Source organism: Columba livia, chromosome 6 (assembly GCF_036013475.1).
Source record: "Columba livia isolate bColLiv1 breed racing homer chromosome 6, bColLiv1.pat.W.v2, whole genome shotgun sequence".
Classification (NCBI taxonomy): Eukaryota; Metazoa; Chordata; class Aves; order Columbiformes; family Columbidae; genus Columba; species Columba livia.
Window position 1 is genome coordinate 942,043 of NC_088607.1, and position 16,319 is coordinate 958,361.

The 16,319-nt window shown below is 49.0% G+C and overlaps 1 protein-coding gene across 47 annotated transcripts in view; it reads right to left on the reverse strand.

The window, feature by feature from the left end:
- Window positions 1-14,349, reverse strand: part of JAKMIP3 (Janus kinase and microtubule interacting protein 3) — a 73,791-nt gene extending 59,442 nt beyond the window's left edge. For 7 of the 47 annotated variants that reach the window (XM_065066680.1, XM_065066682.1, XM_065066673.1 and 4 more), the window contains exons 1-2: window positions 13,676-13,952; window positions 13,362-13,467 (exon numbers count right to left, since the gene is read on the reverse strand). The gene's annotated coding sequence lies outside the window, so the exon portion shown is untranslated. Of the gene's footprint in view, window positions 1-1,025; window positions 1,869-7,728; window positions 8,567-12,510; window positions 12,757-13,352; window positions 13,468-13,675; window positions 13,958-14,102 lie in introns of those variants that run through there. The other 40 variants (XM_065066675.1, XM_065066683.1, XM_065066656.1 and 37 more) reach the window with 21 other exon arrangements.
- Between the last annotated feature and the right edge of the window lie 1,970 nt (window positions 14,350-16,319).

Consider the following 16,319-nt stretch of genomic DNA (forward strand, 5'->3'; position numbering starts at 1 on the left):
AAAACACGGTATAGAAGCAAGAATAAATAAAGCTGTTACAACTACAGCAAATAAACAACAGTGCAGAGCTTGGAAAAGTACCAGGCCTTAGCTACGGAGAGATTTATAAACGCGAGGAAAGCAGAATCGACTCAGGATGCTAGGAGATAATCGTTGCCTGCTTTACTGCAAGTCTATTAGCAGGGGAGGAATCAATGCACCTGGCTGCCCACCACCTCACCGCTCAGACCACGAAGGGAAAACAAACCCAATTTCTCGCTCCATCAACAAGAAACCTCTCCAGCCACATGGGTCACCCCCTCCCCAAGCCACGCAGGTCACCCCCTCCCCAAGCCACGCAGGTCACCCCCTCCCCAGCAGAGCTGGCCTGGCAGGTCTGGGCTCCCCAACCACAGAGGTAACTCCCGGGACAGGGGACGTGCTACATCCCGACAGGAGCAAGGACACCAGGACATGCAGCACTGCACCCCAACAGGAGCAGGGACACCACAGCCTGTTCTGGGACAGGGGACATGCAGCACTGCATCCCAACAGGAGCAGGGACACCAGGACACACAGTGCTGCATCCCGACAGGAGCAGGGACACCACAGCCTGTTCTGGGACAGGGAACATGTAGTGCTGCACCCCGAGAGAAGCAGGGACACCACAGCCCGTTCTGGGACAGGGGACATGCAGTACTGCATCCTGACAGGAGCAGGGACACCAGGACACACAGCACTGCATCCTGACAGGAGCAGGGACACCACAGCCCGTTCTGGGACAGGGGACATGCAGCACTGCATCCCAACAGGAGCAGGGACACCACAGCCCGCTCCCCACCCAGGGATGCGCTCTGCCTTCAGCGCCCAGGGTACCACCGGGATTTGCCTTAGAAGAGCTATGCAACCCCCAACCCTGCAAGACAGAAACGTAGCTGCACGCTTTGATGTGCCCAATTTAACTTACAATGTACTTTGATGAGATTTTAAAAATCATTTCAGACAAGAAATACACCCGAGAAGGATTCCGGACAGCCTTTGCTCACCTTTGCTTGGACTCCAGCAGCGCGGCAGCTCCCGGCTCGTCACGGCTCCGGCTCCGAGGGGCTGTGACTCAGCAAACGGAGCAGCTTTTTATTTTTCAGATGGAACTTACCAAACCGTGCCAGCGTTACGGGGAGGATCCGCTTCCCGGATCCACTGCTCTGCCAGCCTCTCCTGAGATATTCCCACCGAACCCTCCCCAGCTGGGTACGTTATGACAACAGGAAACAGTTTGTTTGGAGAAAAATCAAACACAAGCCTGCACGGGAACCAGGCTGAGCGAGGAAGAGAAAAATCCCAACCTCTGTCTACATTGTATTTAAAAGAAAAGCTGGCGTCTTCTCATTAGCCCAGGAGTTATGCTGCTCCTGGCCAGACATCGTCAGGTCTGCGAGTACCCGCGGTGCAGCTCAGCCCAGCACAGCAGCCCCAGCAGCTGCTCCATCCTGCCCTGTCATCCTTCCTGCAGACACAGATGGGCTGGAGGGTCACTGGGCACCCCATCCTGTGATCCTGTGATACCCCACGGCTGGGTCTGGCACCCTGCAGGGCAATGGGGTGCGCGGAAAGAGCTCCTGACCCTGCTCACGGGCCAGACCCGCTGCCTCTCTCTGTCCTGCACTCCCCAAACCAGGCAGAAACAGTGTGGAAATCTCTGTGTAGGATTTCAGGCGAGCTGTGCAGACTGAGGTCGCTCTCTGTTAGGCTCAGCCTACCCAGGGTGGCAGTACTTTGTGCTGCAGGTACAGGACATACGCTCTGGCCATGCAACCTGCAGCTCTTGCTGTTAACTGTGAACTCCAACAGCTCAGGAACAAAAAAGCTGATTAACACCTTAAAACCCAAAGCTTATTCCAACGTAAAACCCAAGCTCTTACACCAACCTCAGCAGCCTAGCTCAGCATCAGGCAATACAGGCAACACATACTCAGGTACAATGAAGTGTCTCCAGAGCCGCTGAGCATGCCCAGCTCCCGGCCAGCCCCACCGCCAGCCCTTCAACGGGTCTGGGACACAAACCCGTGACCTCCCAGCCTACGTTGGGTTTCCTGTCCCTGTGCTGTCCCTGCCAGGAGGACGCTGCTGTTTGGGATGTGTAGGGCTCCCCCGAGCCCCGGGAACCCACAGCAGCTCCAGCAGGATCTGGGGTGCTCCCAGGGCCACTGTATTGATCCGGCAAGATTATTTTCTTATCCAAGATGTCCCAGCGCCCCATTACACCAGACAAGAGAGGACTGAGTTTTTGCTTCCCCGGGGTTATTTTCTTACAATCTCACTTTAAAACAAAGACCAGAAAGATGTTGTCACTGCCACTATAAACTCTATTTGCTAATAATTCACAAAAGCAAGCGCAAGAGAGAAAGCGAAGGCTCCAGGTCCACCCCGTTCAGCCCTGGCACAGCAGGGGCTTTACGGGCGATGCTCAGTGGGGTGATGGGGAGGTCCCCGCAGCCCCAGCCCCGCTCACACCGTGACCCCGGGGAGCCCTGGCCCTCTGAACTGAACACCGTGACAGGCGTGATTGCTCAGACAACCACCAGCCCGCTACTATGGAGAATGACAGCTGAAAGTTTGCATCCAGAAGCATCTAACCAAGAAGCGCTTGAGAATTCTGCTTCTGACAAATCATCAAATGTACTTCAATTAAAGTCTTTCCCTTCAATTTTTTAATTAGAAGTAAGATAGATGTCATTTACATACAAGGATGTTCTTGTTTTCCTTCCACTGCTGGCACAACTGAATCCAAATCGCACCGTGTGTCGGGAACAGGCTGCCTTCCTTATTGAATTATTTGGTATACTGCTTCTTGCAGAACTTGTTTAGAAACGCTTATACAGAATTTGCTTAGCGTGAGTCTGCGCAGGCTGCGAGCCCTGAACTTCTGAACTTTCCGCCTCGTTAAGCAAGAAAGGCCTCGGAAGATAAGGGGAGCTGGTCCCTGGAGATAACCAAAGGGAGCAGAGCATCTCAAAGGCAGCAAAACAGAAGGATTTTGGGTTATTGCCAAGAACTGCTTTTTCTCCCCAACTACAGGTGCGAACTAACAACTGAAGGTCAGGACGTTGAGTGACATCTGGTCTGGTCTGTGAACGACAAACAGCTACTGGTAGAGATAAGAAACCACCACCTGATGAAAACGAAGGAATCCAATGAAGAAGTGGGAGACTCCAGGCTCTAATTTTACAATTGGCCTAAACTGACGTGTGCGGGGTGGGGAGCTTAGGTTGGAAGGGTGTAATTGCCTGGAGTTATCTTTGTTTGAGGTCCTTCAGGAGGCATCGGCTGGAGCTGCTCTACACTGTACTTTGCAAATCAATTGTTCCCTTAAGAACCGTTTCTGGAACCCACACCTGAGTCTCCGTCAGGGAACCTGGGGAAAGGAAACTCCCTCAACACCCTGTTCATCTCAGTGGGTTTAATCAAGTCCCCCGGGTTACAAATGCCTGACCGCCAGGCTTTTGAGGTGCAGGGTACTCCGCAGCAGCCAAAAAACAGTGCAGAAAATATAAGCATACAATTTTTATCTCTCTCTGCACCGGTTAATCTGTTTAAATCATTAGAATAATAAAGATGATCAGCTATAGTTTGGCACATGTTTACCAGTGGGAACTTCAAATATTTCTTCTAAGAAAGGGCCCTGACCCTGTCCGTTGCATGGGACAGCCCGTGGGGGAGGGATGTGGGGTGAAAAACAGCATGAAGGAAACTCCACAACCCCCTGAGAGCCCTGGATCCCAAACCTGCTGCTGCTGCTGCTGCCCTGGGCCCTGCCCGCAGCACCTCCAGCACTTTGTCCCCTGTCCCACCGCCAGCAGCGTCAGGGGTGACACACCAGGGCCACAGGCCAGCAGGAAGCCATACAACCATACAATAATTTGGCTTGGAAAAGAACTTTAAGATCATCAAGTCCAACCATTAACAGTCTTGATAAGCAGCTGCTAGAAGGATGGAGCCTGATCTCCACGGAACACGGTGGCTTTTCTCTGGAAAGCTTTAAGAACATTCACACAAATTTAAGTTCAGTGCTGGCATGTCCACTGGTATGAAATTTTAGAGCCCCTGTTACGCGGGATATTTAAATTGCTTTTAACTTCATGATTCCGAGAAGCGAGTATATTCATTAACATGAACTTCAGCTAGGTGAAACTACTACATTTTTCCACATTCAAGTTGGAATTAAATTAGTAAAAGAACGGAGACTAATAGGGACTTTGTGCTAGCAGTACAATATTGATCCAGGGATGAAGCTGGGAGTCTTATTGTTTGTAATGCTCTTCCGTTATTATAAATACAGTGCAGTGAAAAAGAGCCTATGAAAGTGAGTTCTGGTGAACTCAGAATCTGATGCGGTTGAGAAGCATCTGTCCGCTCAGCACAGCACGATGGGGAACACGGGGAGCCAGCGCAGCCGCCGCCCTTGCAGTGGGATGAACAGGAGGAGCCTGCTGGTGCTGACCGGTCCATACTGGGAGCACACACTGCAGAGCCTGCGCTGCACGGGGCAGTGTCACCCGCTGTCCCTGGGAACGTGACACTGCAGCCACCGCGAAGCTGCTGGTCCTGTCACCAGCTGCACGGCCAAACAACCGCGCAGGTACAGAAACACCGGCCCAGAGCCCATGCAGGCACTGCTATAAAATGAGAAATAAAAGGTGCAGCTGGGAGTTTTAGATTTAATTAAAGGAGTGAATGAGGGAGAGAACAGAATAACATTTTCATGGCATGCCGGAGACCACGAGGTGAATACTTCAATAGAAAAATAATAATGAAAAAGTCAATATCAGCCTGAAGTGCTACAGAATCCCAGTTTAAAATAGCAAGACCCAGCCCCCGAGGAAGCGGCAGGAGCTCTGTGGGCAGCCTGCTCCTCCCTGCAGAAGGCGCTGCTCACAGCGCCCGACACACCAGCGCTCCTCAGAGCCACGGGAGCCGCCGGCCCAGCCCCCCGGGGACAGACCCCACCGGATTCACCCTAATTGTACATTAACTACGGCAACGTCTCCGGGAGGGAGGGACAAAGGTGGGAAGAAAGGCCCTAACATCTCAATTTCTTCCTCAGCGATTTTGTGTGCAGCCTGGCTCCTGGTTTCCACTGCTTTGTTTGTGTTATGATATCCTTAAAATGCAAATAAAATATCCTGTTTTGAGCTAAATAGACATGCTCTGTGATCAAAGTTTGCTTTGTCTCACCCTCCTGCCCCTCCTGCTTTTCTTCATGCTACAGGTTAAGGAAAATAAAAACATTTTGTTTTGACCTACAGTTTGACAATTTCTTTAACACACAGCTATAAATAACCATGGAAAACAATTTTTCTCATGGGCTCCTGCAAACACAAGTATTTGTGCCTTATTGCCAGGTGAGAGTTTCTACTGCCTCCCCAGCTCACACTTCAGAGCCCCAGACACGAGCAGATCCTGTCCCGTGGGGCTCGTCCCGTGTTCCCCTCCAGCGGAACCGTTTGGAGCCGCAGCCCGGGCGACACGACCCGCGGGCTGAGCGGGGACATCACCGCTCGTGCTAACTGCTTGTGATGCCGTTTGCTGGCGGACGGGCTCGTAGCCAACAGGATTCCGAAAACACCTCTGTGCTCGGGAAGGAGGAGCCCACGCAGCAGCTCCAACCCCGAGCGGCAGCAGCTGGGCCGGGAGCAGCTGCCGTTGCCATGGAGCCGGGATGCGCGCCGCCCTGCTCGCTGCGCTCCGGAGCGCCAGCACTCGCTCCTGCTTTTCCTCTAACAGATCAGTAAATCGTATTTGCAGTCAGATCTCAAAGGGCCATAGGCAATAGGCAATATCTGAAGCACACTGCTGCTGTGATGAACTTTGCTGACTGAAGAGTTTTCATGATGGATTTATTTCTCAATCATTTTAGTCAAAATATTAAGATAAAAAAAACCTGTGACAATTTCAAAAAGGAAGCTAAAATGTTTGAGGATTACATTTATTTTTTTTTTTAATAATTGCTTCTATTTATTTTTTTTAGAATAGTTAAAAATCTACTTTAAAATATTTTCCAAGCAGTATGAATTTGTGTCAAATCAGAATCCCAGAATGTCAGGGGTTGGAAGGGACCCCAAAGCTCATCCAGCGCAATCCCCCCGGAGCAGGAACACCCAGCTGAGGTTACACAGGAAGGTGTCCAGGTGGGTCAGAATCAGAGAAAATCAGTTTCTCTTTTGTACAGTTTGACTTCCCTTACCCTAAAGAGTTTATACTCTTTATAGACAGCTTAGATAGCTATAAACTTCTGTGCTTACACATCCCAAGTTATTCCAGAAAATGACACTGAAAACACCTGTCCCACCACTAAACTGTCACATCCACACGTGACACCATGTGCCTGGAGCTGTGGGTGCAGACACGGTGACCCCAACACGGGATTCACATGATGACAAACAGCCAGAAGAGCTTCCAGCGCCCTTCAAGCACACCCCGAGTTACCATGTACACCCCTAGAAACCGCAGTATGTAAAGGAGCCATAGAGAGCTAATGGATGCTCAAAGGCGAGGATGGGCGTTCAGCCTGAGGGTTGCCTGGAGGCATCAGTAATGTCTCTCACAGTTTCCAGGACAGTTTTTATTAGTAACCAAACTACCCGCTTTCACTTAGTGTTGGTAGACAGTAATACCTTCAAACTCCATCCCAAAGAGGCATCTGCTGTCCTGACAAACCCTTGCATCTTCTGTTCCCTATCTTTCACTCGGGATTTGGAGATGTACGTGTACATGTACTTCCACGCAGACGTTCCTTCCCAGGAGGTGCATCTGCTCCTGAGCTGACTAACGCTACTTGATACCGCTGCTTGTTGATTGACACAGAAATATAAGCAGAAGAAAACACATTCATGCCTGTATAATATTACTCAGTGTCAAATGCAGTTGTTGAGTGACTTATTTTTAAACGACAGTAATGATATTTTTAGCAGAAGCACCTATTTTTCTTTACTTTCACACATTTATTCATAACGCTGAGTTAATCAGCAACTTTCCCCGCCCCGTATAACTGTTACTGCTCTTACAGTAAAACACATCCGAGCATTTCTGACGGCATCAGGGGACTGAAAGCAGTTACTATGCTGAGGTGGACAACGAAACCGGACCCGTTACCGATGCCCAGCCCCTGCCAACACCAATAAACAGACCAATGCCAATTAATACGTGCCTTGCTTGTCAGGAACAATTTCAGACTTTTCCTCCACTGCAGCGTCACTTTCCGCAGAAATAAAGATTTCTCATGTTATATTTCTCCAAGTGGTGTGTATTTCACAAGTGAGGAGGGAAAGAAGTTTCATGCTAAGAGCTTTTTACCAGTTCTCACAAGAGATTTATAGAGCGGCACACGACGCAGCAGCAGCGCCCGTCCCAGCCGCCTGCGGGTGCTCCGGGGGGTTTACGCATCATCTCCCGTGGGCTTGGATGTGCCATCTCTGCCCACACCAAAGCCATTCTGGCCATCCACTGCCGTTTCACACACTCCCTACTGCAGATTTTCCCTTTGAACAAACAAAATAATTTAAAAAACCCAACTAAAAAACCCTAAACCCACCAACAAATACACAAAAAATGCCACCAACGCCAAACTTAGAGTGAAAAGGAACATAGTCCTATTTTTCTGCTCCTGGTCTGGCAGGAGCTGGACACCCTGGACACCAGCCCCGGTGTCTGTGCTGCTGGGCCCGCCTGACCCAGCTCGGACGCCCTTACCTGCTGCCCAGTTCCTGCAGCGCAGCTCCAGGAGTAAACCAGCCCTCCTTCTCTTCTCCATCCTCCTCAAACCTTCGGTAACTCCCATTTGCTGGGTTGCTTCCTTCTCCACTTTGTTTCTGCTTAACTTGTGCTTATTAAAAATCTTAATCAGGCCAAAGCCATAAGCCAGTCTTAAGCAACATGCAGACACTTTAGTAAGAGAGAAAAGAAAAAAAAAACAACCCGCTCCACCCAAAAAAAGACCAAAAAATCCACCAAACTGCCTGTATTTCTGAAGAGCCACCCAACACAGGCCCCCAGCCCCCCCCTCCTGCCAGCCCTGCGCACTGTGCCCAAAAGCAGGTCAGCCCTGCTGGGCTAATTGACAGTTAACGAGGGGCACCTGGAGCCAACCACCAGGGCTTTGACTCCTGCTGAGCTCCAACGCGTCCTCAGGGCAGCTGAACATAATGAGGTTTCCCTTCCACTACAAACTTGCAAACCAGCAAAGTTCAAAGCTTTGGCAGCAACGTTTTGCCTCTGTAAATTGCATGAAGTGGTACCAGCAGGATGTGGAACTGGAATTTCGGTATGTGCAAACCCAGGAACTAGTCATGTCTTCAGGAAAGCTTGGGAAAAGTACAGAAAACTAAACTGAAATACCTTCCTTTGTTTCAAAACGTTGTTTTGATTTTTCTCTTAACCGTGCTGCAGAATGTTGTCACCCCAGGAGATCAAATCAGCCTTTACCGCCCTTCTGGAAGTGAACTAGTATTTACCAATGCCTGACCCGTGGTTGTTTGAGCTGCTCCACAATGAACATGCAATGAGTTTGCAGTGTGTACTATGGAGCAGGACACAAACAAGGCGGGAGGTGCGGGGGAGCGAGGCAGCGCGGCCACGTTTGGGGTGACAGGCGCACCCGCCTCCCCCTGCGCCCTTCGCAACCACCGCAGGCAAACCCCGGCAGCGCCTGGAGATACCGACCATAAAACAGGGAAAGAAGGGAGACACAGGGAAAAGGTGAAGCTGTCAAACTGTATAATGAACCCTTATCCAAGCAACATCAATAATAACTGATTGACCGCAGCGTGACAAGGCTGCCCTGGCCCCCCGGACCCTGCAGGCACCTCCGCGCCCAAGGGACGTCTCAACAGGGGAGCTGGGGCCGCTGTCACACAAAGTCCACCCTGCTTCCTGCAAGGACAGCAGCTAAAATACATAACTTATGCCATAAAGTGGTGATCCCCAGCAAAGGAAACTTGTAAGCAGCCATTCAAAACACTAGAAATCCCAAAACTGCTTGGGTTGGAGAGAAAAGGCTTTTAACAACTGCAAGCATTGTTTGAGCTAAAATGGATTAATAAGTCAGTACGTTTTCCTTGTACTTATTATTACTACAGCTCAAGCTAACAAATGTTCCTTTAAGACCCTTTGTGTTTTCACTTTACTAACTTCATGCTGCCTCTGACGTTGCTTTGAATGCAAACTAGAGATCCCGAAACTTCAGTGACCACCACACGTCACCGCAGCAAGACCTGACCCTCCCCTCCCTCACACAGCATTTACCGTCAGCTACATGTATATAGATGTATATACATATTTGTATATATAACCTGTATATATAACATTTCCCAAGGAACACTGTCAAGATAATCTGGCCTCACCCAGCACGCAGGAAGTAATCATGATATTAGACAATAATGAAATAACGAGTTGCGATTAATAATTTAATTTTGCTAACAACAAAAGCAACATGTAAATATAAAAATGCCAACAAACGTCCCATAAAAACCACAGGTATTTACTAGTGTGGGCCAGACACTCAGCACTCGCCGCCTCCCGGCTTTGAACCGCAGCAAAACTGAGCTCACATGCGGTGCACAACTCTCTGCAACTCTCCAAAGCAACAAAGGCCGTGGCTATAAGTTATTGTCGCTTCAACACACAAACATGACCATATCAACTATTTTTAGGGAATTTTTTTTCCTGCTTATGTGAAAATATGAAACTTCGTCTTAGATGTAAAGAAAAAATCTGTGTTTTGCATGGTTTAGATTGATAGTTTGCCTTCAAGTTTCTCATTAACTTATTTTCCCAATATTTCTTTACAGATAGAGTAAGAAAATACCACATACAAGGATGACCCTGGTATCTATAAAAAGCCAACATTATGGAACATTTTGATGGAACTTCAAAATGTGGTGTTATGCTGCAGTGTGGGCACTAGTTACTGGTTGAAAACACCTGGGTTAGCTTTATCCAAAAGGAGTCCGGGCTGTGGATGCTGAGACCATAGCATGATGCAAACCGAAGGGCAAACAGCTTTCATCACGAGATTTGCTCTAAAAGCACTGTCCAGACTAGACACATTCTGCTTACAAACCATGGCTAGAATTCATCTGTTATGGAGGCAGCAATCCAATATCAAATGAATCAAATCATTCTTTTAAGATAGAATTAGGCAAAACGCAAAACGTAGCAAGAACTTTTCTGAAAGGCCATGGGAATATGAGTGTGAGTCCTACTCGAGGGTAAAGCAGTAAATCCTCAGACTCTTCGGATATTTAGCAAAGTTCTCCCCCTGGGCGTATCCCGAGTCCCTGAACTCAGTAAGGTTTCTGACATTGACTCAGTGGCATCAGAATCAGGCACTTGGAGTGCAGTTCCTGTTTTAATTAAACACCATTAATACAGAGTTTGTTTCAGATTTACAGCCCAGTAAAATGCCCTCTGTGCCATCTGGAGCTCATGAGTGCTGCCCTTCACCTGCGCTATGTGCCAGGGGACACATCTCTAAGGGTCGTGCGGGACAAAACAGAGCAGTCAGCAAAAACATGAGAAGTCTTCTTGGTATTAAAGGCCCAAACTGAATGAGTTCCATCTCTGCCGATTGTCGAGGGGTTGAAATAGCGGGCTCAGGCTCCCCAGCTGGGTGGCCGGTCTGAGCAGCGTGTCACCGCACCGCCGGCTGGCACAGCAACAGCTGGCTCCGCAGCCCCAGCAGCCTGCTTCCAGCAGAGCGAACTCCAGCTGGAAACCGCGGCAAAGTCAGCCGCGTGGAACACCCAGCATGGTCTGGGCAGCAGCTTTCCAGAGCAGGCGCGGGTTCCTCTTGGTGCTGGGACACCCCATCCTGGCTGGGCTGGGAAAGCTCCAGCACCAGAACCCAGAAACATTACTTAAATGATAGAAAAATACACATTCTGCACCTTAAACTGACTCTTCTTGTCATCTGATTTCCACGAAAAATAAGGTCCCCATTTGCACGTGACCTTGTCAAGGTCAAATGACTGTGGCCCCTGTGGAATAACTCAAAGCAGCAGCACATCAGGATATTCATTGGGCTTGCAGAGCAGCGCTCCCCACCCTGCCGCTGCGTCCGTGCGTGGGGAGACGGATTTGTCCTCCAGACATGTTCTCCAGCCTTTCCAAGCTGTTTCTCTTGGGCCGCTGCTCTGCTCTCACAGAGCACAAAGGGAGGCTCGTGCTAGAGATGTGAGAAGCTGCACAGATGGAATTTATTGAACCTGCGTCTTGATTCTGCATCACCAGTGAATAACAAATCCCTAATCACGTGTTCCTGGAAATGATGGCTTGTGGATTTGCACAGAACTGAGGAGTTTTAAAAAAATCTACAAGGATGTCATTCTCCATGAGAATAATTTCTACAGAACTATATTACATTCCTGAGACCTCTTTGGTTGTAGGTCTATTTGACTGCAGAGCACTTGGCTACAAGTGCCAAAGAAAAATCAGGGAATTGCCTTTCTAGGTGGGAGCACTGGCACGAATGGCTTGGTATTACTATTTTGCCACCAATAAGAGCCAGCACTTGATGCTCTGGGGACAAGCTCGCTCCCCTTTCCCTTCCCATGCAGATAAATGCTACTGGCCAGCTGGGGTCAAATAAAGAGAGGATTGCGGGAGTGATTTAGAAAGTCTGGAGTCTGCAGTATCGGCTAATATTTGCCGATTTGCTAATTTTGTACAAAGCTGTTTTCTGTTGTAAAATCACTCAGGGATGTTAGAGTCGCACAACCAGAGCACTTGGACAGAACAGCTTTGTGTTCAAACCCTACATCCCCGCCATTCCGTTTGTTCAAGTTTTCCTCTTAAGCTGAAGCTCTGCTGTTGATCGTCCCTGGAGAGCTGCACCGGAGAAGATCATGAACTTACAAGACGTGTTTTAAAGGAAAGTGTTAAGAAAGATCATTAAAGGCCTTCACTTGTTAACATGCGTTTGCTAGCACTATTTTGAATTTGAGCTGTCTTCAATAAAAGGTAATATTCCAGACATGCATTTCGGGGGGGGGGTGAAGCAAAGTATTGTACTTCATAGAAATTGACAGTGCGCTTGGAAACTTGCTGAGACTTCCCCAAGTAGGAGGTGTTGACACCTGTCACCTCCAGAGCATATAGTAGAGAGAGATCTACAGGCACACAGGTCCGCAAATATGTTCAGGACTTGAATTTTTGAAGACAACCAATGGGCCTTAAGCACATTCTTAAAAGTCACCTTAAAATGGGGTGTCATTTTTTCCATCAGGGCCTGGTGACAGATGCAGCTTCCTCTGGCCGAGGCGTTTGCGTATCCTCGTTCCAGTGCCGTTTGCCTTTTCATTCACCACTATGAAACTAAACTTTCTACTGGCCTGATACATGCAGGTGGAGAACAAGCAGTCACCATTGGGAAGCTGACAATGGCCAATACAAAACAGAAAGTCCGCTGCAAAACTAAGGTATTACGACAGCCCCCACACCAAACTTCCCATTTCTGAGCACACTTTGGGCACCTACCATGCTCTTCAACACAGAGAGAAGAGCGAAGGTGCAGGATAGGCGGCAGGTTCAGAGCGCTGCACGTCAGCTGGGAGCTGCCAGCAGTGAGCGGGTCCTGCAGGGAAGGATTATTTTCTGCTATACTCATTGCTCTGGAAGTATCTCGATGTGGGGAATGGCAGACAAGAGTCACTCTGACTCCAGTGTGTTTGTTTTCTAATTCCTGATTTTTAAACAGTGTCAGTAGGGGTGCAGCCACATTAACTGCAAGGAAAAGAAGTCTTGATGAGATAAATGACTCTTAAAAGCAGCAAGGGAGCAAGCAGCTGGGAAAACATGAACTTGCATTTTTCAGTCTAACAGGTTAAACAGAACGGAACGGGAAGCAGTTCTCAGGATATGTGGTATATGCGTTGGAGTTCAGAAAATAGAAAATGTCCAAATCCATTAGTGAGCAGAGAAACCAGATTACTTTGTTACAGAAATCCATCATAACGTGTACTACCCTGAAACGCCATATTCCCGGCTGCACAGGACATTTGTCAACAATCGCAGACCCTGATATTTCAGCGCAGTCACATACGACGGGGACTGGCTGAAGACGCTGAGGAGTAAATGGAGCAGGCAGGTGCAGCCCACGCAAGCGATGGAGGCAGCGCCGGAGCGGCGGGCCGGCTGCCGCAGAGCAGAGCGGGCTCAGAGCTCCCGCGGGGACACCGGGGAGATCCCGAACACGGAATGCCAAACAGCACCTTTGGAAATGGATTATACAAAGCCTTCAGGCAGACGATTCATGCGGAACATACAGAGATATATATAGCACACATTATGTACATATTGATACAGGCATAAACACTTACAGAACTAACCTCACAGGCGCGCTCCATCATGATGCACACTGCTCATCTGCTCTACCTGAGGACAGCACCATTCCTTGTACGCAGTGCACTTCATTTTAAAACCTGTAGGCTGTTCCTAGCAGACAGATTTAAAAGGATTTTTACGATTCATGCTGCAAAAGGCTAAAAAAAATTAATCCATCCCTGCTGCACAAGATTATATTTTCCATCTCTGTCCTCCGAATAGTGGGATCAGATGAGAAATGATTCATCAGTCAGTCCAGGGAAGCATTTAGAGGACAGAGAAGGAAAAAAACACCAAGCGTACAGTAAAATCAGCTCACCACGTACACACCCCCAGGGAAGAATCGGAGCAGGGTGGGCGAGGGGAGGCTGGAGCCGCGGTTCAGAGCAGGTGCAGGTGCAGGCGGCGGCTGTGATGCTGCTCGGGGGAGGATGAGCTCAGAGCGCGGCTCCACGGCCGCCCCGCAGCCATTGCGGTTCGCTGCAGCTGCAGCTCCGCAGCGCGTCAGCACTCACGGACGGCCCTCCCTCCAGCAGCAGCCGAGCCAGACCCACGGCCTCCCTCCAGCAGCAGCCGAGTCTCCCTCCAACAGCACCCGAGTCTCCCTCCAGCAGCACCCGAGTCTCCCTCCAACAGCACCCGAGTCTCCCTCCAGCAGCACCCGAGTCTCCCTCCAACAGCACCCGAGTCTCCCTCCATCAGCGCCCGAGTCTCCCTCCATCAGCACACGAGTCTGAGCCGCTCACCCCTTGGAACAGCAGCCGAGTCAGAGCCGCTCACCTCCCCGCGCACCGGGATGCTGCTGGGACTTGCATTTTCAGCTTAATTATTAAGCCAGAGATTTGCATCCAGCACAGACTGAATCTGAAGGGAACTCCTCCTGAAGCAGGGGCTAAATTACTGAAAAGGGCAGAGAAGATTGAAAGGCTATTGGGATTTAAAACCAGCCAGCAGCCTTTGCACTTGCTCCTAGCAAAGGAGACAGAGCCGAGTCATCTGGAAATCCTTACATAAGTGCAGGGCCAGGGACTGGAGCTTATCTCTGACAGCAATGTCATTACCGAATCAGAGAATCGGAGAATCATTTTGGTTGGAAGAGACTCTCAGGATCATCAAGTGCAACCATAACTAATTCTGGCACTGAACCATGTCCCTAAGAACCTCGTCTATGTGCCTCTTAAACCCCTCCAGGGATGGTGACTCCACCAAATGATATAACCCTACTCTGACATTATGTGGAAATGCTAATATGGTGGAAAAAGGCAGGTTTCTTTGCAAACTCTTGTAAGGTATGATTTGAGAATTAAAGCGCCGCAGATATGAAAAGCTCATCTTTAACCCCTAGCTTGCGGCCTCTCGCTGCTTTTCATCACTGAAGAACTATTCATCTTCAATATTCAAACTCACCACAATGCAAATTCCCCTTTACATCAGAACTGAATAGCAAATCCAGATAAAATGAATGCGTTTTGTTAAAACCCCCACTTATACTAGCCCCATACTGCAAAATTATCTAGAAGTAGAGAGGATATACAGCCTCTTTATTTATTTCTTCCTGCGAGGGAAGGCTGGGACCCATTCCAGCGCACGGCGGGAGCTGCTGGCAGGCGTGAAGAGCGAGCTGAGCACAGGGCTGCGGAGCTGAAACCTCCTCTCGAGTACATTCTCAGCTTTCAGAAAGGAGGGAGGGTGTGAGGTTGTTTCCCCTTAAAGAACGGGAATGCCTAAATATCTGGAACTTTCCATTTAAAACCCTCGTTTTCCCCAGCCCAAAGCCCTCAACTCGGTGCAGCACCTGAATGCAAAGCCGAGAAATCTGTGCGACTCCTAGCTAAATTCCTAGAAACATGTTTCTGTGTTTGTGGTTACCCACTGCTGTGCTTCTCACGGCCCTGCTCTGCAGTTTAATTATCGTTTGACAAAGGTACATGAAGCAGCACTTTGAGAAAATCATTAGAACAAGTTTCTATTGGCTTCATAGAAACACCTAGAAAGAGAAAAATATGACGAAACCTGTAGTGACAGGAAACTGCAAGAACAGAACTTTGTAGTTTCTTGTTATCAAAGCCACAGAGTCAATTTATTTCTTATTTTCTGTCCATCCATGCTGTGCTGCGCGATGTGAAACGGTGACGTTATTCCCAGACCCAGACTCCCGCTTTCCAGGGTGGTTTATCCGGAGCCCCAGCCCGGGCTCTTGTTGGCAGCCGGGTTGTTGTCCCACTGCGGTCAGTGAGGCTGGGGACACAGGGCCAGGCTGCAAGAGACGCCGCAGGATCAGGGTTTAAATCTGCAAACACAGCTGCCCAATGTAGTGCCAAATGTAGTGCCAAACACAGGCAAACGTGCGCTGCCCACTCCAGAAATCGGGCAAAACCTCAGCACTTCTTCTTGCTCCTTTATCACACAAACGCTTTTGAAAATCAGAGCATCTGGCTACCGCTCAGCCCGCTCCACGCGGAGCAGACCAAGTCCCCACGCTCCAGTGTCCCCAGCTTAGGCAGGAGCCAGCTCCCCAAGGCACAGGGCTGGGCTCTGGCTCTGGCCAGAGCTCTGCAAACAAAGGCTTTTGAACCCTTGCTTAAAGAAAACTGTGTTCTATTTTTAGAGCTGAATTGCAACATTTTGTGGGAGTAAGTAAAACAAATAACACTGGAAGCAGTGTTGTAAGTGATATAACGCAAAAGGCCATCGTTAGTTTACATCACTCAAAGAATCGAGGTTTGTTTTTCAGCTGGCAAGTGCTGGGCAAAACATGTTCTTCTGGCAACTTCCATTTTCTGAGCTTGTCCATAGCACTCCATGCACAGTGCTTTATCATGCAGAGCAAAAAACCTAATGATCTTTAAAAACTTGAAGTTAGCAAGTAAATAAGAGAGATAAAAACCCCATATTTGCTCCATTTTTGTGATTCATACAAGAAGGGGTCAGAATCTCTTACACTTGAGAGACTGAAAAGCAAG